This window comes from Pristiophorus japonicus, chromosome 7 (genome assembly GCF_044704955.1).
Source record: "Pristiophorus japonicus isolate sPriJap1 chromosome 7, sPriJap1.hap1, whole genome shotgun sequence".
Lineage (NCBI taxonomy): Eukaryota > Metazoa > Chordata > Chondrichthyes > Pristiophoridae > Pristiophorus > Pristiophorus japonicus.
In genome coordinates this window covers 19,586,131-19,611,753 of record NC_091983.1, presented here as the reverse complement: position 1 = coordinate 19,611,753, position 25,623 = coordinate 19,586,131, and positions in this window count along the sequence as shown.

Here is a 25,623-nt window from a genome sequence, read left to right as displayed (position 1 = left end):
TGCTGCCCAAAGTGCCGCCAATGGCCGCCGAGGTACCAGACGGCACTTTGGCCGGGCTATTCATCGCCGTGGTCCCTCGAAGGTCGGCGGCGGCAAATGGATGACGTACACCGCCAGTCTGGGCGGCAGCGGGCGGGAGCTCTCATTCTCCGCGGCAGAGGCGCTTGCTGCCCAAGCGCCGCCGAGGATGGAGTCGGGCCCACGGAGGGTCGAAGACCTGAAACAAAACAACAGTTAAAAAAAATATCCGAAGATCTTCAGGGGACCCCCATCCAGGTAAGTCATTGTTGAAAAAAAATATTAATATGTTCACGTTCCTTTTTTTGTGGTTCTTCAGACTTACTGTCGGGGACAGACCAGCCTGCATCCAACGGTCCGCTCCCATTCTGCCGCCGACTCCTGCCGACTCCCATCCATAGGAGCTCGGCGGGCGGGAGATCAGTTGCGCAACTCGGCTGTCCACTGACGTCAGCGGGCGGTTCCCGGCGGCTCTCCCCGCCATCCTGCTCATACCCGCTCCAGGCCACCCCGAAAGTGGCACTGGGCAGATCTTCAGGAGGAATGTCGGCGACAGCGGGCGGTGAGTGATGAATTTCGGCCCCTTAATTACTACCAAGCAATCTCTCCGGCACCGAAAAATTACTTTTTCAAGCGTGCAGTCTCATTCCTTTAGATTTTAATTATTGTTGGAAATTTAAAAAAAAATGTATCTTTACTTTTACATTTTGTCTCTTATAGGAACATAGAAACATAGAAAATAGGTGTAGGAGCAGGCCATTCGGCCATTTGAGCCCGCACCACCATTCAATATTATCATGGCTGATCATGCATTTCAGTATCCCATTCCTGCTTTCTCTCCATACCCCTTGATCCCTTTAGCCATAAGGGCCACATCTAACTCACTCTTGAATATATCTAACGAACTGGCCTCAACAACTTTCTGTGGTAGAGAATTCCACATGCTCACAACTCTCTGAGTGAAGAAGTTTTTCCTCATCTTAGTCCTAAGTGGCTTACCCCTTATCCTTAGACTGTGACGCCTGGTTATGGACTTCCCCAACATCGGGAACATTCTTCCTGTATCTAACCTGTCCAATCCCGTCAGAATTTTATATGTTTCTATGAGATCCCCTCTCATTCTTCTAAATTCCATTGAATATAAGCCTGGTCGATCCAGTCTTTCTTCATATGTCAGTCCTGTCATCCCGGGAATCAGTCTGGTGAACTTTCGCTGCACTCCCTCAATAGCAAGAATGTCCTTCCTCAGATTAGGAGAACAAAATTCAAGGTGTGGCCTCACCAAGGCCCTGTACAACTGCAGTAAGACCTCCCTGCTCCTATACTCAATTCCTCTCGCTATGAAGGCCAACATGCCATTTGCCTTCTTCACCGCCTGCTGTACCTGTATGCCAACTTTCAATGACTGATGTACCATGACACCCAGGTCTCATTGCACCTCCCCTGTTGCTAATCTGGGACCATTTAGATAATATTCTGCTTTCCTGTTTTTATCACCAAAGTGGATAACATCACATTTATCTACATTAAACAGCATCTGTCATGCATTTGCCCACTCACCTAACCTGTCCAAGTCACCCTGCAGCCTCTTAGCATCCTCTTCACAGCTCACACTGCCACCCAGCTTAGTGTCATCTGCAAACTTGGAGATATTACATTCAATTCCTTCGTCCAAATCATTAATGTATATTGTAAATAGCTGGAGTCCCAGCACTGAACCTTGCGGTACCCCACGAGTCACTGCCTGCCATTCTGAAAAGGACCCGTTTATTCCTACTCTTTGCTTCCTGTCTACCAATCAGTTCTCTATCCCCAATACCATGTGCTTTAATTTTGCACACCAATCTCTTGTGTGGGACCTTGTCAAAAGCCTTTTGAAAGTCCAAAAACACCACATCCACTGGCTCCCCCTTGTCCACTCAAAAAGTTACATCCTCAAAAAATTTTAGAAGATTCGTCAAGCATGATTTCCCTTTCATAAATCCATGCTGACTTGGACCGATCCTGTCACTGCTTTCCAAATGCGCTGCTCTTAAATCTTTAATAATTGATTCCAGCATTTTCCCCACTATCGATGTTAGGCTAACCGGTCTATAATTCCTTGTTTTCTCTCTCCCTCCTTTTTTAAAAAGTGTGGTTACATTAGCTACCCTCCAATCCATAGGAACTGATCCAGAGTCTATAGAATGCTGGAAAATGACCACCATTGCATCCACTATTTCTAGGGCCTCTTCCTTAATACACTGGGATGCAGACTATCAGGCCCTGGGGATTTATCAGCCTTCAATCCCATCAATTTTCCTAACATAATTTGCTGACTATAAGGATTTCCTTTAGTTCCTCCTTCTCGCTAGACCCTCGGTCCCCTAGTATTTCCGGAAGGTTAATTGTGTCTTCCTTCGTGAAGTCAGAACCAAAGTATTTGTTCAGTTGGGCTGCCATTTCTTTGTTCCCCATTATAAATTCGCCTAATTCTGACATTTGTCTTCACTAATCTTTTTCTCTTCACGTATCTGTAGAAGCTTTTGCAGTCAGTTTTTATGTTCACTGTAAGCTTAATCTCATACTCTATTTTCCCCCTCCTAATTAAACCCTTGTCCTCCTCTGCTGAATTCTAAATGTCTCCCAGTCCTCAGGTTTGCTGCTTTTTTTGGCTACTTTATATACCTCTTCCTTGGATTTAACACTATCCCTAATTTCTCTTGTTAGCCACGGTTGAGCCACCTTCCCTGTTTTATTTTTACGCCTCTCTTTTAATCTCATCTTTCTTTCCCTCTCTTTATTTTGCTTTTTGTACATGATTTAACATTGAATTAAATGTTAAATATTACACTTCCTGGTTTAGATTTTGCATGCCTCAGTATGGATTCTTCAGTCTGCTGATGGTTCACACAGGTCCCAGATCACCTGTAAAGGGTGCCTTGCAGTTCCGGCTCTCTACTAACTACAAGATGCAGTGCAAAAGCCCACAGAAAGTCTGGGCAGTGTAAGATTAATGAACAGCGAGTGCTGTTCATTCACCGCTGACCACAAAATCCAGGCCATTATCTTTCTTACCACTGACGTTAAGTTCATTGATCTATATTCCACTGGACTTGTTCTACCTCCCTTTTGAAATATAGGAATCACTTTAGCTGTCCGTCACTTGTCTGGCACTGTTCCCTTTTCTAATGAAGTGTATAAATATATAATCGTGCATCTGTTGTCTCTTCCCGAACTTAATATGCCTGGATGCAGGAGGTTTTATCCTCTCCCTCAGTTTGATTAGTTTATCAATTATCTCACCGCCGCCCTTTCTATCTTAAATGTCTTTATATCTTTATTTTTTTTTAATTCGTAGCCAATCTTTCCAATTCTTTGTCAAATCACAAACGCCAGAGGTCACCTTGTACACATCAAGGATCACTCTGCGCCAATGCTCTTAGCCAAAAGGCCGAGAGCCACTGCACCTTTCCTGGAAGTACTGCAATACCAGGTTCGTGCCATGGAGGTGGATGGGTCAGCAACCCCACACACCTCCGTGGAGGTGGATGGGTCAATCCACCCCACCCACCTCCTATTTCCTTTATTGATTTCTTTTTCCAATGTCATGTTCACCTCGTTAGTCTCCCTGGTAAATACAATGTCATTTTGCAACTCCCTGCACTGATCCACACGCTTTATGGTGGCTCCTAACTTAGGACCCGTACATGGTGAAAGTCAAGGCCCGCCCAAGTGCCGCCCAAAGGACTGGCGAGATACCGGGTGGTACTTTGCCAGGAAGATTCCTCTAAAAGATACGCCAGAACCGCCTGGCGGCAAAATAACGACTTACGCCGCGAATCTGGCCAGCAGCGGGCGGGAGCTCCCAATCTCGGCGGCAAACGCGATCCTGGCCAAAGTGCCGCCGAGGATTGAGTCGGGTCCAGGGAGGGGGGAGCACTTAAAAATAAAAATTTTCACCTCCAAAAAAACATCTAGGATACCTTCAGGGGACCCCATACACATAAGTCACTGAAAAAAAATAATTAAAAGAACTTCACTAACCGTTTCTTGCAGATCTTCTTATTTACCGTTGGGGTTAGACCTGACTTCATGCGACGATCCTTTCCCCTGCTGCCGCCGACTCACTCCCGCACCAATCTGGCAACTCGGCAGGCGGGAGGTCAGTTACCAGTTATGCAACTTGCATGCCAGCAGCTGTCAGCGGGCGGTTCCCGGCGGTACTCCCCTCCCGCCGGCGGGAGACCTAGAGGAATCTGTCGCCGAGGGGAGACCGCCCAAAAAATTCGCCAGCAGCCGGCGGCAGTGAGCAGTAAGGCCACCAAGTTCAGGCCCTTTGTGTTTTTGTGCTGTGGACTTGCATCCACTGGGTGGTTTGAGACCGCTTAGTACCCAAATTCATTTTGCTTAGCTTCCTTAAACACCATCAGTGACAAGACATTCACGGCATGTATCTGAACAGGATTCAGAACCCTGGTCAAACCGGTGGAAGACCATTGTGTGTCAAACATCTCTTTCCTTCCACATGTTTCACTTTATTGTTCCAAATATTTCCCTGCTGACCTGAAAGTGCTGGCTCTTCCTGCATTGTAGTTCCATGGACACCAAAAACTTACGTTTTATAGCCCCTTTAACAAACTGCTGCACACTCACCTTTGAGTCAGAAGGTCGTGGATTCAAGTCCCACTCCAGAGACTTGAGCACAAAATTTAGATGGACCATACAGTTCCAGTATTGGGGGAGTGCTGCACTGCCGGAGGCGCCGTCTTTCAGATGAGCCATTAAACCGAGACACTGTCTGTTATATATGTAAATGTGTATATACTCTCTACAGCCACCAGTGGGCTCATCCCCTGGAGTCCCAAGGGATCCCATAATCCCTTGGGAACACAGGTATTTAAGGAGGCCTCATAGGTTGGAGAGGCACTCTGGAGACCTGCAATAAAAGACTAATGTCACGCATTACTTTGAGCTCACAGTATTCAGCCTGATTCTTTCTTCAAACATAACAACCGGCGATGAGATACAGATAGCGAACCCAAAGATGCAGAGAACAGTGGGCATCCTGGAGAAAGTCTCGGAAGGAGATGATTGGGAAACTTTTGTGGAGCAACTCAACCAATACTTCGGGGCCAATGAGCTGGATGAACAAGAGAATGCTGCCAAATGAAGGGCGATTCTCCTCACCGTCTGCGGGGCACCAACGTATGGCCTCATGAAAAATCTGCTTACTCCAGCGAAACCCACAGAGAAATCGTACGATGATTTGTGCACACTGGTCCGGGAGCATTTGAACCCGAAGGAAAGCGTTCTGATGGCGAGGTACCAGTTCTACACCTACAAAAGATCTGAAGGCCAGGAAGTGGCAAGTTATCTCGCCGAGATAAGACGCCTGGCAGGACATTGTGAATTTGAAGGACATTTGGAGCACATGCTCAGAGACTTTTTCAGACTTGGTATTGGCCACGAAACTATACTTCGCAAACTTTTGACTGTAGAGACCCCAACCTTGAGTAAGACCATAGCGATAGCCCAGGTGTTCATCGCCACCAGTGACAATACTGAGCAAATCTCTCAGCACACAAGTGCTGCTACAAGTACTGTGAACAAAGTGATGTTGTTTTTGAATCATAACGTACAGGGCAGGTCACACATACCTGCAGCTGCACGTCCACAGATGTCTCAGAGTCCAACATTAAGGGTGATGACTACAAGGCCATTAACACCTTGTTGGCGCTGCGGGGGTGATCATCGTTTCCATTCATGCCGCTTCAAAAGGTACATTTGCAAGGGCTGTGGGACAATGGGACACCTCCAACGAATGTACAGGGGAGTTGCAAATCCTGTTAATCCTGCAAACCGCCATATTGCAGCAGAGGACAGATCCACAGCGGATCACGATGAACCAGAGCCTCAGACCGAGGAGGCAGAGGTATATGTGGTCCACATATTTATCACAAAGTGTCCGCCGATAATGCTGAACATTGAACTAAATGGCCTCCTGGTGTCAATGGAGCTGGACATGGGCACGAGCCAGTCCATCATGAGCAAAATGACTTTCGAAAAATTGTGGTACAGCAAGGCCTCAAGGCCAGTCTTAACTCCAATTCGCACGAAACTAAGAACTTATACAAAGGAACTGATTCCCGTAATCGGCAGTGCTACTGTAAAGGTCTCCTACGATGGAGCGGTGCATAAGCTACCACTCTGGGTGGTACCGGGCGATGGTCCCACGCTGCTCAGCAGGAGCTGGCTGGGAAAGATACGCTGGAACTGGGACGACATCCGAGCGCTGTCGCCCGCTGATGACACTTCGTGTACCCAGGTCTTAAACAAATTTCCTTCGCTGTTCGAACCAGGCATTGGGAAATTCCAAGGAGCAAAAGTGCAGATCCACCTAATTCTGGGGCGCAACCCATTAAACACAAGCGAGAGCAGTACCGTATATGATGAGCGAGAGGGGAGAGATCGGGCTAGACCGGCTGCAAAGAGAGGGCATCATTTCACCGGTCGAGTTCAACGAGTGGGCCAGTCCGATTGTCCCAGTCCTCAAGGGAGACGGCACCGTCAGAATCTGTGGCGATTACAAAGTAACTATCAATCGTTTCTCCCTGCACGACCTCTTTGCAACGCTGGCGGGAGGAAAGATGTTCACGAAGCTGTATTTGACTTCAACCTACCTGACGCAGGAGCTGGAGGAATCATCGAAGGGCCTCACCTCCATCAACACGCACAAACGTCTCTTCGTTTCTAAGAGATGCCCGGTTGGAATTCGATCAGCTGCAGCGATAGTCCAGAGAAACATGGAAGGCTTACTGAAGTCGGTCCCATGCACTGTGGTCTTCCAGGACGACATCTTAGTTACAGGATGGGACACAGTCGAGCATCTGCAGAACCTGGAGGAGGTTCTTAGTCGACTCAACCGCATGGGGCTCAGGTTAAAATGCTCAAAGTGCATTTTCCTGGTGCCAGAAGTGGAGTTCCAGGAGGGCAAGGATCGCAGTGGACCAATTCGAAGACTGAGGCAATCGAGAACGCACCGAGACCACAGAACATGACGGAGCTGCAGTCGTTTCTAGGACTCCTGAACTACTTTGGTAACTTCTTACCGGGTCTCAGTACACTGTTAGAACTACTGCACACCTTAGTGCATAAAGGGGATGAATTGGTATGGGGCAAAAGCCAAGAAAACGCCTCTCTAAAAGCTAAAAAATTGTTATGCACAAACAAATTGCTTGTGTTGTAGATCCATGTAAGCGTTTGGGACTAGCATGTGATGCGTCATCATATGACGTCGGGTGTGTATTGCAACAAGCTAATAATTTTGGGAAATTGGAACCGGTTGCTTATGGATCCAGGAGTGTGTCTTAGGCTGAGAGGGCCTACAGCATGATTAAAAAATAAGCGTTAGCGTGTTTCTATGAGGTAAAGAAAATGCATCAATATCTATTTGGGCTAAAATTTGAATTGGAAACTGACCATAAGCCATTTATATTCCTGTGTTCCGAAAGTAAGGGGATAAATACGAATGCATCGGCCCGCATCCAGAGATGGGCGCCCATGTTGTCCGCATACAACTACACCATCCGCCACAGGCCAGGCACAGAAAACTGTGCCGATGCTCTCAGTAGGCTGTCATTGTCCACCACGGGGGTGGAAATGGCAAAGCCCGCAGATTTAGTCATGGTTATGGAAGCATTTGAGAGTGAGCAATCATCCATCACAGCCCGGCAGATTAAAACCTGGATGAGCCAGGACCCCTGACTGTCTCTAGTCAAAAACTGTATGCTTCACGGAAGCTGGTCCAGTGTCCCAGTGGAAATGCAGGAAGAGATAAAGCTGTTCCAGCAGCGCAAAGATGAAATGTCTGTACAGGCAGACTGCCTTCTGTTGGGTAATCGGGGAATGGTTCCCAAGAATGGCAGAGACACCTTCATCAGTGACCTCCACAATACCCACCCAGGCATCGTAATGATAAAAGCGATAGCCAGATCCCACGTGTGGTGGGCCGGTATCAATGCGGACCTAGAGTCCTGCGTGCACAGATGTAACACATGCTCACAGTTAAGCAGTGCACCCAGGGAGGTGCCACTAAGTTTATGGACTTGGCCCTCCAAACCGTGGTCTAGAGTCCATGTTGACTATGCAGGCCCGTTCTTGGATAAAATGTTCCGAAAGTTGTAGATATGTACTCCAAATGGATTGAATGTGAGATAATGTCGGCAAGCACGTCCGCTGCCACCACTGAAAGCCTGCGGGCCATGTTTGCCACGCACGGCCTGCTCGATGTCCTGGTGAGCGACAACGGGCCGTGTTTTACCAGTGCTGAGTTCAAAGAATTCATGACGCAGAACAGGATCAAACATGTTACATCTGTCCCGTTTAAAACCAACATCCGCCCCGTTTAAAACCAACATCCAATGGTCAGGCAGAGAGAGCAGTGCAAACCATCAAGCAGGCCTTGAAGAGGGTCACAGAAGGCTCACTGCAGGATTGCCTATCCCGAGTCCTGCTTAGCTACCGCACGAGACCCCATTCGCTCACTGGGACCCACCTGCTGGACTGCTCATGAACAGAGCACTTTAGACAAGGTTCTCATTAGTTCACGCCGATCTACATGAACAGGTAGACAGCAGGCGGCTCCAACAAAGTCAATATCATGATAGCGCAAATGTGTCACGCGAGATTGAAATCAATGATCCTGTATTTGCATTGAATTATGGACAGGGTTCCCAGCACTGTTGTGGCCAAAAAGGGGATCAGGATGTTTAGGGTCAAATTTTCAAATGGACTCATTCACCGGAAACACTTGGACCAAATCAAACTCAGATTCACGGACTATCCTGAGCAATCCATCTTGGACACTACCTTCTTTGACCCCCCCAACACACTGGCAACCGACACTGCGTTTGACCACGAAGCAAAACCCATCATTCACAGCAGCCCAGCAGGACTCACCACACCAGGCAGCCCAGCAAGGCCAGCTGCACAGCAGCCCAGCGAGGGCCCAACAGAGGACTCACCAATACCAGCAATGGCCCGGGTCGATCAACCAGGGCAAGAAGGGCCCCAGATCAACTCACCTTGTAAATAGTTACACTGTTGACCTTGGGGGGAGTGTTGTATATACTCTGTACAGCCACCAAAGGGCTCATCCCCTGGAGTCCCAAGGGATCCCATAATCCCTTGGGAGCACAGGTATTTAAGGAGGCCTCATAGGTTGGAGAGGCACTCTGGAGACCTGCAGTAAAAGACTAAGGTCACGCATTACTTTGAGCTCACAGTATTCAGTCTGACTCTTTCTTCATGCATAACATTGCCCTCGCAGATGGACGTAAAAGATCCCATGGCACTACTTGGAAGATGGGAATGATGAGTTCTTCCCAGTGTTCTGCCCAATATTTCATCACCATCATCATCATCATCATGGGCAGTCCCTTGAAATCGAAGAAGACTTGCTTCCACTCCTAAAGTGAGTTCTTTGGTAGTTGAACGAGAGCCACAGACCCTGTCACACGTGGGACAGACTTTCATCAGGGGAAGGGAGGGGTGGGACTGATTTGCAGCGCTCCTTCCGCTGCCTGCGCTTGACCTCTTCACGCTCGAGGCGTTGAGATTCGAGGAGCTCAACGCCGTCCCGGATGCACTTCCTCCACTTAGGGTGGTCTTTGGACAAGGACTCCCCGGTGTCAGTGGTGATGTCGCAATTTACCAGGAAGGCATTGAGGGTGTCCTTGTAACGTTTCCGCTGCTCACCTTTGGCTTGTTTGCCGTGAAGGAGCTCTGCATAGAGCAATTGCTTAGGGAGCCTCATGTCTGGCATGCGAACTATGTGGCCTGCCCAGCGAAGCTGATCGAGTGTGGTCAGTGCTTCAATGCTGGGCATGTTCAATATTTATCCTTCAACCAACATCACTAAAACCGATCATCTGGTCATCAACATATTGCTGTTTGTGGCACCTTGCTGTGCACAATTTGGCAGCTGTGTTTCTACTTTACAACAGTGACTTTACTTAAAAAGTACCTGATTGTCTGTAAAGCACTTTGGGACATCCTGAGGTCACAAAAAGCATTATATAAATGCAAGTCTTTCTTTCTGTTCTAGCAAAAGCTCCCAAGGCTCTGTACAGGAACGTAATCAGGCACAGATAGACACCGTTCCAAAGAAAGAGACATCAGAAACATAGAAACATAGAAACATAGAAAATAGGTGCAGGAGTAGGCCATTCGGCCCTTCGAGCCTGCACTGCCATTCAATATGATCATGGCTGATCATGCAACATCAGTACTGCATTCCTGCTTTCTCTCCATACCCTTTGATCCCTTTAGCTGTAAGGGCCACATCTAACTCCCTTTTCAATATATCTAACAAATTGGACTATACAACTTTCTGTGGTAAAGAATTCCACAGGTTCACAATTCTCTGAGTGAAGAAGTTTCTCTTCATCTCGATTCTAAATGGCTGACACCTTATCCTTAGACTGTGTCCCCTGGTTCTGCACTTCCCCAACATCGGGAACATTCTTCCTGCATTTAACCTGTCCAACTCTATCAGAATTTTATATGTTTCTATGAGGTTCCCTCTCATTCTTCTAAATTCCAGTGAATATAAGCCTAGTCGATCCAGTCTTTCTTCATATGTCAGTTCTGCCATCCCGGGAATCAGTCTGGTGAACCTTCACTGCACTCCCCCAATAGCAAGAATGTCCTTCCTCAGATTAGAAGACCAAAACTGTACACAATATTCAAGGTGTGGCCTCAGCAAGGCCCTGTACAACTGCAGTAAGACCTCCCTGCTCCTATACTCAAATCCTCCCGCTATGAAGGCCAACATACCATTTGCCTTCTTCACTGCCTGCTGTACCTGCATGCCAACTTTCAATGACTGATGTACCATGACACCCAGGTCTCGTTGCACCTCCCCTTTTTCTAATCTGCCACCATTCAGATAATATTCTGCCTTTGTGTTTTTGCCACCAAAGTGGATAACCTTACATTTATCCACATTATACTGCATCTGCCATGCATTTGCACACTCACCTAACCTGTCCAAGTCATCCTGCAGCCTCTTAGCGTCCCCCTCACAGCTCACACCGCCACCCAGCATAGTGTCATCTGCAAACTTGGAGATATTACATTCAATTCCTTCATCCAAATCATTAATGTATATTGTAAAAGTCCCAACACTGAAACTTGCGGTACCCCACTAGTCACTGCCTGCCATTCTGAAAAGGACCCGTTTATTCCTACTTTTGGTTTCCTGTCTGCCAACCAGTTCTCTATCTACGTCAATACATTACCCCCAATACCATGTGCTTTAATTTTACAAATTAATCTCTTGTGTGGGACTTGTCAAAAGCCTATTGAAAGTCCAAATACACCACATCCACTGGTTCTCCCCTGTCCACTCTACTAGTTACATCCTCAAAAGAATTCTAGAAGATTTGTCAAGCTTGATTTCCCTTTCATAAATCCATGCTGAATTGGAGCAATCCTGTCTCTGCTTTCCAATTGCGCTACTATTACATCTTTAACATCTTTAATAATTGATTCTAGCATTTTCCCCACTACCGATGTCAGGCTAAGCGGTCTATAATTCCCTGTTTTCTCTCTCCCTCCTTTTTTAAAAAGTGGGGTTACATTAGCTACCCTCCAATCCATAGGAACTGATCCAGAGTCTATAGAATGTTGGAAAATGACCACCAATGCATCCACTATTTCTAGGGCCACTTCCTTAAGTACTCTGGGATGCAGACTATCAGGCCCTGGGAATTTATTGGCCTTCAATCCCATCAACTTCCCAAATACAATTTCCTGACTAATAAAGATTTCCTTCAGTGCCTCCTTCTCGCTAGATCCTCGGTCCCCTAGTATTTCCGGAAGGTTATTTGTGTCTTCCTTAGTGAAGACAGAACCAAAGCATTTGTTCAATTGGTCTGCCATTTCTTTGTTCCCCATTATAAATTCACCTGGTTCTGACTGCAAGGGACCTACATTTGTCTTCGCTAATCTTTTTCTCTTCACATATCTTTAGAAGCTTTTGCAGTCAGTTTTTATGTTCCCTGCAAGCTTCCTCTCATACTCTATTTTCTCCCTCATAATTAAACCCTTTGTCCTCCTCTGTGGAATCTAAATTTCTCCCAGTCCTCAGGTTTGCTGCTATTTCCGGCCAATTTATATGCCTCTTCCTTGGATTTAACACTATCTCTAATTTCTCTTGTTAGCCACAGTTGAGCTACCTTCCCCATTTTATTTTTACGCCAGACAGGGCTGTACAATTGTTGAAGTTCATCCATGTGAACTTTAAATGTCTGCCATTGCCTATCCACCATCAACCCTTTAAGTATCATTCTCCAGTCTATCCTGGCCAATTCACGTCTCATACCATCGAAGTTACCTTTCTGTAAGTTTATGACCCTAGTCTCTAAATTAACTGTGTCACTCTCCATCTTAATGAAGAATTCTACCATATTATGGTCACTCTTCCCCAAGGGGCCTCGCACAACAAGATTGCTAACTAATCCTCTCTCATTACACAACACCCAGTCTAGGATGGCCAGCTCTCTAGTTGGTTCCTCGACATATTGGTCTCGAAAACCATCCCTTATATACTCCAGGAAATCCTCCTCCACTGTATTGCTACCAGTTTGGTTAGCCCAATCTATATGTAGATTAAAGTCACCCATGATAACTGCCGTACCTTTATTGCACGCATCCCTAATTTCCTGTTTGATGCCATCCCCAAACTCACTACCACTGTTTGGTGGTCTGTACACAACTCCCACTAGCGTTTTCTGCCCTTTGGTATTCCGCAGCTCTACCCATACAGATTCCACATCATCCAAGCTAATGTCCTTCCTTACTATTGCGTTAATCTCCTCTTTAACCAGCAACGCTACCTCACCTCCTTTTCCTTTCTGTCTATCCTTCCTGAATATTGAATACCCCTGGATGTTGAGTTCAGAACAGATAACCAAAAGGTTGATCAAAGTGATGCATTTTCTTAAAGAAGGATAGAGATGGATTGTTTTCAGGAGGGCTTAAGGCCCTAGACGGCTCAAGGCACCACTACCAACGGTGGACAATTTGTGAAGGAAGAGGGCAGGGGGAAGGTAGCACAGGCCAGAGTTGCAGCAATCGATCTCCCCAAGTGGCCATTTTTGTGTGTGTGGGCGTGTGTCAGTAGAAAGTCCATCTATGGGGATGGACTGGAGGCTAGCAAAGCTGAGCCTATCCAGTCATCACCTCAATATCCATACGCACGCACTGTCCAGGATGAGTCACTGGGCAGCTTTCAGGTATGGGAACACTGATTCATCCCCTCCTTATTCCATGGATATTGAGGCCAATTGTCACTATTGCAGAGATCAGCTAAGTCAGCGTAGACCAGAATTTGCGTCTGGGACCACCCTGAGCCTATGCGACTCAACCCATACAGATGAGTTCTCAGCTGGCTGATGAGTCCAATGCGGGACCTACAATGTCTGTCACACGTGGGGCAGACGGCGGTTGAAGGAACGGGTGGGTGGGGTGCCTGGGTTGCCGTGCGCTCCTTCAGCTGCGACGCCTGGCTTCAGCTTGCTCTCGGCGAAGAGACTCGAGATGTTCGCCGCTTTCTCAGATGCTTTTCCTCCACTTTGGGCGGTCTTGGGCCAGGAATTCCCAGGTGTCGGTGGGGATGTTGCACTTTTTCAAGGAGGCTTTGAGGGTGTCCTTGAAGTGTATCCTCTGCCCACCTGGGGCTCGCTTGCCATGCGGAGCTCCAAGTAGAACAATTGTTTTGGGAGTCTCATATCAGGCATGCAGGTGATGTGGCCTGTCCAGCAGAGCAAATTGAGCATGGTCAATGCTTCGATGCTGGGGAAGTTGGCCTGAGCGAGAACACTAATGGATTTGCAGGATCTTGCGGAGGCAACATTGGTGGTAGTTCTTCAATGCTTTGAGGTGCCTGCTGTACATTGTCCACGTCTCTGAGCCATATAGGAGGGCAGGTATCACTACTGCTCTGTAGACCATGAGCTTGGTGCCGGGTTTGAGGTCCTGGTCTTCAAACACTCTCTTCTTCAGGCGACCGAAGACTGCACTGGCACATTGAAGGTGATGTTGGATGTCGTCATCGATGTCTGCTCTTGCTGACAGTAGGCTCCAAAAGATATGGAAAATGGTCCACGTTGTCCAAGGCCTCATCGTGGATTTTGATAATCGGGAAGCAGTGTTAGATGGCGGGGGCAGGTTGGTAGAGGACCTTTATCTTTCAGATGTTTAGCATAAGGCCCATGCTCTTGAAATCTTCAGTGAAGGTAATGACGATTGCTTGGAGTTCGACTTCCGAGTGTGCGCAGATGCAGGTGATGTTTCCATACTGTAATTCAATGACAGAGGATGGAACGACCTTGGATCTTGCCTAGAAGCAGCGTAAGTGGAACAGATTCCCGTTTGTTCTGTAGATTAGCTCCACTCCAGCGAGGAGCTTGCTGAGGGTGAGATGGAGCATTGCAGCAAGGAAGATCTATTTTACCATGTGATACTTTACATGACACCAGCTCGCTCATTAACCACTTCAGTCCACATTTAGCCTCTACAACAGTATCAATTGTTTCCCATCGATGCTTTAGCCTTTCTTCAATGTCTGCATCCATCAACTTCTGTTGGAGCTCAGCACTTTGAGCACTCCTGAGTTCTATTTCGATATCCACGCTTTCAATCCGCTTGTTTAAAGATAGTTCCTGCTCTGTGGGTTTCATTAGCTCAGTCAACGTAACGGTACGATGACGCAGCCCTGCTTGACCCTGGTCTGAAACTCCATTGAGTCTGTGGTGGATCCATTGTCCAGGATCATGGCTTGCATGTCACCGTGAAGCAGGCGAACGATGGTGACAAACTTTTGGGGGGCAGCCGAATCTGAGGAGGACACTCCATCGTCCTTCACAGTTGACGGAGTTGAAGGCCTTTGTGAGGTCAAAGAAGGCCCTGTACAGAGGTTGGTGCTGTTCAATGCATTTCTCTTGGATTGGAAATCATGTCCATTGTGCCCCATAGTGGGCGGAATCCGCATTGCGACTCTGGGAGGATTTCTTCAGCCACAGAGAGAAGGCGATTGAGGAGGATTCTTGCGATGAGTTTCCCTGTGGTAGACAGCAGGGAAATTCCTCTCTAATTACCGCAGTCAGACTGTATGCCTTTCTTGAAGATGATCACGATTACAGCGTCTTTCAGATCCCCTGGTTTGCTCGCCTCCTTCCAGATGAGAGAAATGTAATATGTCCTTACTATACAGTGTAAATGCACACGAGGCCCATACTTGAGAGGTCACTCTGTGACCAGTGACCTTTATTAGCCAGCACTGATGTGATGAAGGTGGGTGGAGCTTCCCCTTTTATACCTGAAAGTCCAGCTTAAGTGTGTCTCCCACAGGTTCACCACCTAGTGGTCAATGTTCTCAAGGTGTACAACTTAGGTCAGTTTATACATGGGTTACAATGACAGTTGAATACATGACATCACCTGCCCCCTCCAAAGTCTTATTGGGATCAAAGTTTAAGTCTCTCTGTTGGTTTACGCTTCCTTGTAGAGCGCCTGAGTTGGGGCTCCGGTTGTTGGGCACTGGTCTGAGTGTCTGCTGTTTTCGGTGCCTCAGGCCTGTCCGGACTGCCCACAGCGACTGGGCTCTCCTCCACTTGGTTCCGGTATTCGGTCACCTGTGGTGAAGTGAACTCTACATCGTGTTCTTCCTCTGCTTCTTCTATGGGGTTGCTGAATCTCCTTTTTGTTTGATCCACGTGTTTGCGGTAGATTTGTCCATTGGTAAGTTTAACTACTAGAATCCTATTTCCCTCTTTGGCAATCACAGTGCCTGCGAGCCATTTGGACCCTGCAGCATAGTTGAGGACAAAGACAGGGTCATTGACATCAATACATCACGCCCTCGCATTCCTGTCATGGTAGTCACATTGTGACTGGCGCCTGCTCTCAACAATTTCTTTCATGGTGGGGTGTATAAGGGACAACCTGGTTTTCAGCGTCCTTTTCATCAGCAGCTCTGCGAGTGGAACCCCTGTGAGCGAATGTGGTCGGGATCTATTGGCCAACAGGAGGCGTGATAAGCGGCTTTTTACAGAACACCCTTGGATTCTGAGCATCCCCTGTTTGATTATCTGCACTGCTTGTTCCGCCTGGCCGTTTGAGGCCGGCTTGAACGGTACCGTTCTGACATGGTTGATACCATTTCCTGCCATGAAGTCCTGGAATTCAATGCTTGTGAAGCACGGGCCATTGTCGCTGACCAAGATGTCTGGTAGACCATGGGTGGCGAACATTGCCCGTAGGTTTTCTACGGTGGCAGAGGATGTGTTTGAATTCAGAATGTCACACACGATCCATTTGGAGTAGGCGTCTACAACAACCAAAAACCTTTTCCCATGAAAGGACCTGCATAGTCCACATGGATGCGTGACCATGGCTTGGCGGGTCAGGACCAGGTGCTAAGGGGGGCTTCCCTGGGCGCATTGTCCAGCTGGGCACACGTGTTGTACCTGCGAACACAAAGTTCCAGGTCTGCATCTATCCCTGGCCACCAAGCGTGTGACTTGGCAATTGCCTTCATCATGACAATGCCCGGGTGCTCGTTGTGAAGTTCTCTGATGAACACTTCTCTGCCCATCTGGGGCATGACTACTCAGTTTCCCCATAGTAGGCAATCGACCTGAATTGAGAGTTCATTCTTGCGCCTGTGAAATGGTTTAAATTCCTCAGGACATGCCCCATTCATGGCTGCCCAGTCCCCATTCAGGACACATTTCTTGACTAAAGACAGTAGCGGGTCTCTATTTGTCCAGACTTTGATCTGATGGGCTGTCACGGGTGAGCCTTCGCTTTCGAAAGCTTCAACGGCCATGACCATCTCAGCAGCATGCTTGGTTGCCCCCTCGGTGGTGGATAGTGGGAGCCTGCTGAGTGCATCGGCACAGTTTTCAGTCTGTGCTGAATTGTATAGTCATAGGAAGCTAACGTGAGTGCCCACCTCTGTATGCGGGTCGATGCATTTGCATTTATGGCCTTGTTATTGGCCAAAAGAGACGTTAAGGGTTTGTGATCTGTCTCCAGCCCAAATTTCCTGTCAAACAGGTACTGGTGCATTATTTTACTGCATATACACATGCAAGCGTTTCCTTTTCTACCATCCCGTAGCCCCTTTCTGCCTGGGACAGACTTCTGGAGGCATAAGCTATCGGCTGTAACTGATCCTTGGCATTAACATGCTGGAACACACTCCGGACCCCGTAGGACGATGCAATGCACTTTAAAACAAGTTTCTTACATGGGTCATATAGCATTAACAGATTGTTGGAGCATAACAAATTGCGTGCTCTATTAAAAGTCCTTTCCTGGTTGTCCCCCCAGACCCAATCGCGACCTTTGTGTAGGAGCATGTGTAGCGGCTCTAACAGCGTGCTCAATTTGGGAAGAAAGTTCCCAAAATAGTTCAGGAGCCCCAGGAACGAACGCAGCTCCGTCGTGTTGCAGGGTCTGGGTGCTGTCTGGATCATTTCCATTTTGGACGCAGTAGATCTGATCCCGTCTGCTGCTACCCTCATCCCCAGGAATTCTACCTCTGGAGCTAGGAAGACGCACTTCACCTTTTTCAGTTGCAGCCCGACCCGGTCCAGTCTGTGTAGCATCTCTTCCAGGTTGTGGAGGTGATCTTCAGTATCGCAACCCATGATGAGGATGTCGTCTTGAAAAACCACCGTCCTTGGAATCAACTTGAGGAGGCTTTCCATATTTCGTTGAAAGATCGCGGCGGCTAAGCGAATCCCGAACGGACATCTGTTGTACTCTGTTGTGTGTCGTGATGGTGGTCAACTTCTTCGACTCACTCGCCAGCTCCTGGGTCATGTAAGCCGAGGTCAGGTCCAATTTTGAAAAAAGTTTGTCACCGGATAGCGTCGCAAAGAGGTCCTCCGCTCTCGGTAGCGGACACTGGTCTTGGAGTGACATCCGATTGATGGTGGCCTTGTAATCACCACATATCCTGACCGACGCATCCACCTTGAGCACCGGCACAATCGGGCTCGCCCAGTCACTGAATTCGATTGGCGAGATGATGCCTTCCCTCAGCAGGCAGTCCAATTTGCCTTCTATCTTTTCCCGCATCATGTACGGCACCGCTCTGGCCTTGTGGTGTACTGGCCTGGCGTCAGGGTTTATGTGAATCACTACCTTGGTCCCCATGAAAGTGCCAATGCCGGGTTGGAATAACCAGTCAAATTTATCCAGGACCTGTGAGCATGATACTTGCTCCACAGAAGAAATTGCATTGACATCGCCCCATTTCCAGTTCATGACAGCAAGCCAACTCCTCCCCAGTAGTGCAGGACCGTCCCCCGGGACAATCCAGAGTGGCAACCTGTTCTCCGAACCTTTGTGGGTTACGACTACCGTGGCGCTGCCGAGCACTGGAATGATCTCCTTTGTATATGTCTGTAGCTGTGCGTCAATCGGCAATAATTTTGGCCTCCTGGCCTTGGACGCTCACAACTTGTCGAACTGTTTGATACTCATCAGTGACTGGCTGGCCCCCGTGTCTAGCTCCATTGATACTGGGATGCCATTGAGGAGCACTTTCATCATTATTGGTGGCGTCCTGGTGTATGAACTGTATATGTGCTCCACATGAACTCGCTGAACTTCAGCTTCCAGCGATTTCCCCCAGTGTTCATTTGGCCTCGCAGGGCTTACATCGGGCCCGTCCTCCTCGTACATCACCCTGGCTGCATGCTTCCTGCACATATGCGCCAAGTGACCGCTGATGTTGCAGCTTTTGCACGTATATTGCTGATACCTGCAAGCTCTGGCTGGGTGTTTGCCCCAACACCTCCAACATGAACCGTTGTTGGAAACAAAAGGTCCATTACCAGTCGATCATCTCTGACTGGCTCTGTAACTGTCCTTAAGAGCACCATTGACAGGTGTTGATGGCCCATTTTCCCTTGCGATGGCATGGATCGCCGTTCAGTTAGCCACTGTCTCTGTTGAATTCCCCCTTTGGGTTCACTACATATTCGGGCATGTCCGATTGCCCCTGCCTGCCTGGAAAACTGTGTCCCATGTTAACAATGTTGACTCCCTGTCCATTTGCTGCATTTAAGCCAAGATTGTTGTCAAACATCATTCTGGTCTCTTCCTCTCCTGAGATAAATGTCTGGGCTATGAGAGCCGCCGCTTCCAAGGTCAAGTCTTTGGTCTCAATCAGTTTCCTGAAAACCCCAGTGTGCCCGATGCCCTCAATGAAAAAGTCTCGCAGCATCTCCGCTCTGCGTGCAACTGGGAACTTACATAGGCTCGCCAGTCGCCAGAGGTCTGCCACGAAGTCTGGAACGCTTTGCCCTTCTCGCCGCCGGTGCGTGTAAAACCGGTGTCTCGCCATGTGCATGCTGCTCGCCGGTTTAAAGTGTTCCCCGATCAACTTACTGAGCTCTTCAAAACTCTTGTCCACCAGCTTCTCTGGCGCTAGAAGGTCCTTCATCAGGGAGTACATCATGGATCCACAAACCATCAGGAGATGAGCCCTGCATTTGTCGGCCGAATCCTGTCCCAACCATTCCTTGGTGACGAAACTTTGCTGTAGTCTCTCAATAAAATCGTCCCAATCATCACCAACACAATACCTCTCGTCTGTACTGCTGGTGGCCATGCACGCGTGGTTTAAATCCCAGTTTCTCGTCGCCAATAATATGACCTCAATATACAGTATAAATACACATGAGGCCTATACTTGAGAGAAGGTCACTCTGTGACCAGTAACCTTTATTAGCCAGCACTGAAGTGATGAAGGTGGGTGGAGCTTCCCCTTTTATACCTGAAAGTCCAGATTATGAGTGTCTCCCACAGGTTCACCACCCACTGGTCAATGTTCTCACGTTGTACAACTTAGGTCAGTTTATACATGGGTTACAATGATGGTTGAATACATGACAAAATGAGATTGTGCATTCAGGCCAAAAGTGCTTCTTCGCCATGTTTTAGTGCTTCGGTGGGGAATCCATCTGCTCTTGAGGCCTTGCCTGACGACCTTTGGTACCTCATGCTGGGTTGGGGTTGTGCTGAGGTGGTGGCGGGTAGCATGCTGCGAGATGGAGTCGAGGACAATTATATCAAAGACAGAGTCTCGGTTAAGGAGATCTTCGAAGTGTTTCTTCCAGCGAGTACTGCTTGCCTTTCTGTCGTTGATGAGTACCTCTCCGTTCTTGGCCAGCAGTGGGGTAGGGCCATAGTTAGTCTTGACTGCGCTGAAGAATCCATGCATGTCGTGATTGTCGGCTAGTTGCGCTTTCTCCACCCACCCTCTCTTCTTTAGGTCACAATTTTTTTTGCACCTTGGCCTTCAGAGGTCTGTTGAGCTGCTTTCTTGCTCTTGAGTTGTGTTGCTGCTTGCCATCCAAGAATGCCTAGCGCTTGCGGCTTATTAGATCCTGGAAATCTTGGTCATTCTCGTTGAACCAGTCTTGGTGTTGCCTGGTCTAGTGACCGAGTGTTTCTTCACAGATGCTAATTATGGAGGCCATGAGTGCAGACCAGGCACTGTGGACACCCTGCATCTCTGACTCACTGGGAGTCGTTGGCTTGGTTGTGAGGCGCTGGCTGAATAGGGCTTTCTTAGCAGGGTCTTTGAGTGCTCCAGCGTTGATTTCCTGCGGCACTGTTTCAGTTGCCATTGTTGTTTTGGGGCTACATTGATGGTGAAGACAGAACGGATTAGGCGGTGGTCTGTCCAGCAGTCATCGGCTTCTATCATGGCACGGGTGATGCGGACGTCCTTGCGGTCCTCGCTCGGATGATAACATAGTCTAGCAGATGCCAGTGCTTGGAGCGAGGGTGCTGCCATGAAGCCTTGTACTTGTCTCTCTAATGGAACATGGTGTTGGTTATGACGAGGTCATGTTCTAAGCATTTTGTCAGGAGGAGGATACCATTGGAATTGGTTTTCCCGACCCACTCTTTGCCAATCACACCTCCCCAGAGGTATGTGTCCTTTCCAACTTGGGCGTTAAAGTCACCCAGGAGGATAAGCTTGTCATCCGTTGGTACTCGGGATAGGGATTGTTCAAGGCTGGAATAGAGCTCCCCTTTGGTCTCGTCTGTAGCTTCCAGTGTTGGAGTGTATGTGCTGAGGACCGTAGTGTACTGGTTCTGGGCTAGGGTGATCTGAAGTGTAGTGAGGCTGTAAGGGGAGTCTCTGAGATGGCCAACTAGTTTATTTTTGTGGCGAAGCCAACGTCATGGAGGCAGCATTCTGTTTCTTGTTTACTGTTCCAGAAGAAGGTGTAACCATCACCTTGTTCCTTGAGCTGGCCTTCCCCTGCCCACTGGGTCTCGCTTAAGGTGACGATGTCAATGTTAAAGCGCATGAGCTCTCAGGCAATGATAGCAGTGTGACGTTCTGATCTGTCGCTGTTGGGGTTGTCCATGAGGGTCCTGACGTTCCAGGCCCTGAATTTCATTTTGAAGGGTGGAAGATGCCTGTGCGTGAATTCTTTTAACGTGCACACCAGCCACCACATGGGCTTGACAGAGCAAGGTCTTGGTCCAGTGGCAAGGGGCTCCGAGACGACTGGAGACCAGGCTCCACTGTATGGGCCTAGTGCATACAAATACACATACTCCCTGTCCTCCTTTCTCCTTCCTGCAGGGCCTCTATCTCTGGGTTTCATAGGACGCAGTGGTGGCCTCACGAACTCCCTGTTGACCTGTGCTATGCCGCTCCTGGGTCTCGACCTCTGTTCCTCGCCGCCTCCGACCTCTGGGCCTCGTCAACCGCCAGACCTCCCGCTGCGCCCCGACCTCTGGGCCTCCCGCTGCCCTCCAACCTCCGGGCCTCCCACTGCCCTCTGACCTCCGGGCCTCCCGCTGCCCTCCGACCTCCGGTACTCCCACTGCCCTCTGACCTCTGGGCCTCCCACTGCCCTCTGACCTCCGGGCCTCCCGCTGCCCTCTGACCTCAGGGCCTCCCGCTGCCCTCCGACCTCAGGGCCTCCCGCTGCCCTCCAACCTCCGGGCCTCCCGCTGTCCTCCGACCTCCGGGCCTCCCACTGCCCTCTGACCTCCGGGCCTCCCGCTGCCCTCCGACCTCCGGGTCTCCCGTTGCCCTCCGGCCTCCGGGCATCCCGACGTCTTCTGGGCCCCGACCCCACTGCTGGGTTCGACCTCACACCAAGAGACACCAACCAATCAGCTACCTAGGATGCTGTGACATCCGATTTGTCATCCGCTTTGCCTTCGTCGCACTCTCAGGCTGCTCCCTGTGGTGGCTGGCTCCTGGTGCTCCTCTGTTCCTACCCAGGTCGGGTCGGGCCGGGTCGGTGCCACCCTCTCTCCTGGGGTGCTGAGATTTTTATCCCCGGTGTTGGTGCTCATGGTGCTCCTCCATTCCCATCCAGGTCGGGTCGGGTTGGCTCCACCGACTAATTGGCCCATCTCAGCAACAAAACAGTCTATAGTGAGCCACTCAGAAATTATCATTAAAAATATACTTGTCATATTTTTCATAGCAAGCCTTACTGGAAAGGAAAAGGTTGATGGGGATGTTAATAAATCCCTTGGCCCCTTCTTGCCGAACACTGTGTGGTATTTTAGGGGATAATTCTTCACTTGCTCTACTACACTGTTATAATTGTGTTCCACTGTGGGAGAAATTTTCACATAGAAAAGGTCAGTCAACACTAAGTAGGTTTTTCCTCAATACATTTATCTCTCCACGAATGCCCAGCAGTAACTGAACACATTGGAGAAGATCTGGATTGCTGCAGAATCCTATGAGCCTAATCAAAAACGTCTTCTTTTCTCTTACTTTTTTTCCACTCAATTTTATTCACCATAACGCCGATGAGTCAGTCATATCAAATTCACATTTATCGTAACACACTATTGTTCTGTGAGTTAACCAGCGCAAAAGCAATTTGTGATATTCTTTCATCTTTCTCTGCATGCTAAATAATGCATGTTCCTCAACACATTTTTGAACAAAAGCAAAGAGATCCGTGCTTTTGTCTCAAGATGAAAACAAATGCATCACTTTTTTCTTTGTTCTTGGTTAGAAGTCTTAATGGGGACAAAAATATAACTAATGAAAATTGCTGTGTGCTTGTGAAGGTTTGGAAGAAAACGGCATCTCCTCAGATCCTGCAAATAAATCTTGCATTGACTAGTTTAGGTGATTAAGTCCTTTCCAGCTCTTGCTGAGGTGATTTAAACCCCAGGTGTTGTATTACCCTATATGTGCTAATAGATCATGTGACATTGCAGAGACACTAGACTAATGGAGGTAGCTTCTCAGGCAGAGACCTCCCACTGAGACACTTCAGGGCTGCTTCCCCCACACTCTGGCTGCTATTGCAAACAGCGACAAATTAGCAACATTAATAGAACAGGACCATGCTGACTCGGCAGTCCATATTTCATTAATGTTTGTACAGAGAGCCAACTGATCCATAAAGCTCTCTTGGGTCTGCATCTTCTCTGGTGCCATACTTAACACCATCATTCAGTTTGTTACAAACTGAACAACAGGCTACATGCTCCTGTTTGTGCTTAACAAAAAAGTCTTGCATTTATATAGCGCTCTTCGTCAACTCAGGATGTCCCGAAGTGCTTTACAGCCAATGACGTTCCATTGGAGTGTAGTCACTGTTGTAACGTAAGGGAACGTGGTAGCCAATTTTTACACAGCAAGATCCCACAATCAGCAATGCGATAATAAACAACAAACAGATTATTTGGTCAAGTGAAAAGTATTAAGTGTCACATAACGCAAACAGAAATGTTTCACAAAATAAAATGGCAATTGACTGCCTCCATCTGTTACTTATACTTTTGTTGACTTTAGAATTGACCCCAATCATGACATGAAAGAAAGAACAAAAGACTTGCATTTATATAGCACCCGTCATATCGCAAAGTGCTTTACAGCCAATGAAGTACTTTTGTTGTAATGTGGGAAACGTGGCAGCCAATTTCTGCACAGCGAGCTCCCACAAACAGCAATGTGATAATGATCTAATAATCTGTTTTTGTTTTGTTGATTGAGGGATAAATATTGGCCAGGACACAGGGGATAACTCCCCTGCTCTTCTTCAATATAGTGCCATGGGATCATTTACGTCCGCCTGAGAGAGCAAACGGGGCCTCGGTTTAACATCTCATCCGAAAGACAGCATCTCCGACAGTGCAGCACTCCCTCAGCACTGCACTGGAATATCAGCCTAGATTTTCATGTTCTTTTTTCTTTTGTTTGTTCAATGTTATCAGAGGAAAACATTCCCATCATGTGAAACTTCGTTCCCGTTCAGCAACAACAACAACTTAAATTTAATATTGCGCATTTAATGCAGTAACATCCCAAAGTGCTTCACATGAGCCATTCTCGAGTAAAATTGAATACTGAGCTACATAGGCAGATATCATAAACGAGAATAAATAATGTCATCACCCTTGGTACCTGCAGAATCAAGCTATTGAAATGATTCAAACTGGAGTTGCAAAGAGAGATAGATGCAGTTCACACAGGATCTTTAATAGTCCCTAATGAAAACCTAGCAAATATCTAGATCTGATTGAAAGCGCAGAATTTAATCATTATTTAAATGGACTTTTTGACCTTGAGGAGCCAAAAGAGAACTGTGAGGTTATACCATTTCTTACCGGTGCTGATGAAAAAGGTTTAAAGGAGCGTCTTAAAGGATGGGAGAGAGGAAGAGAGGCAGAACAGATTAGGGAGGGAATTCCGGAGCTGAGGGCCTAGGCAACTGAAAGTACGGCTGCCAATGGTGACGTGAAGAAAATCCAGGAGAAATGTCTTTCCCCATTCAGGAGAAACTTCTTTACACAGAGAGTGGCGAGAATGTGGAACTCGCTACCACAGGGAGTGGTTGAGGCGAATAGCATAAAGGGGAATCTTGATAAGCAGTTGAGGGAGAAAGGCATAGAAAGATATGCTGATAGGGTGAGATGAAGTAGGGTGGGAGGAGGCTTGTGTGGAGCATAAATGCCAGCGTGGACCACTTGGGCCGAATGGCCTGATTCTCTGCTGTAAATTCCACCCGATCAAAAATGCGAATCACTCAAATGGGTGGTACTTGCTCACGTTAACTGTCACACACCAACGCTTTTCAAGGGATAAAGCTCTGTGCCAAGTCCTGCCCTCGCATGAGTTAATGATAGCCCAGACTAAAAGCTTTTACTCAGTATCAAGCTGGCTTTTAGGAATGTGGTGCTTCCATGCATTTTATGTCCAATCTAAACCAATTTACGAGAGATTGCTGAGCTTCAAAAAAAAATCCTAATGGTTAGATAATGAAAGGTCAGCGAAATGTTGGCTGCACCGGTAAGAAATGGTATAATCTCACAGTTCTCTTTTGACTCCTCAAGGTAAAAAAATCCATTTAAGTAATGATTAAATTCCGTGCTTTCAATTAGGTGAGCAGTGTCTAGATGTTTGCTAGGTTATCATTAGGCACTAAATAAAGTTCCTGTGCGAACTGCACCTATCTCCCTCTGCAGCTGCAGCTTAAATCATTTCAATAGCTCGGACCTGTAGGTGTCAAAAGTGGTGACCTTCTTTACTCCCGC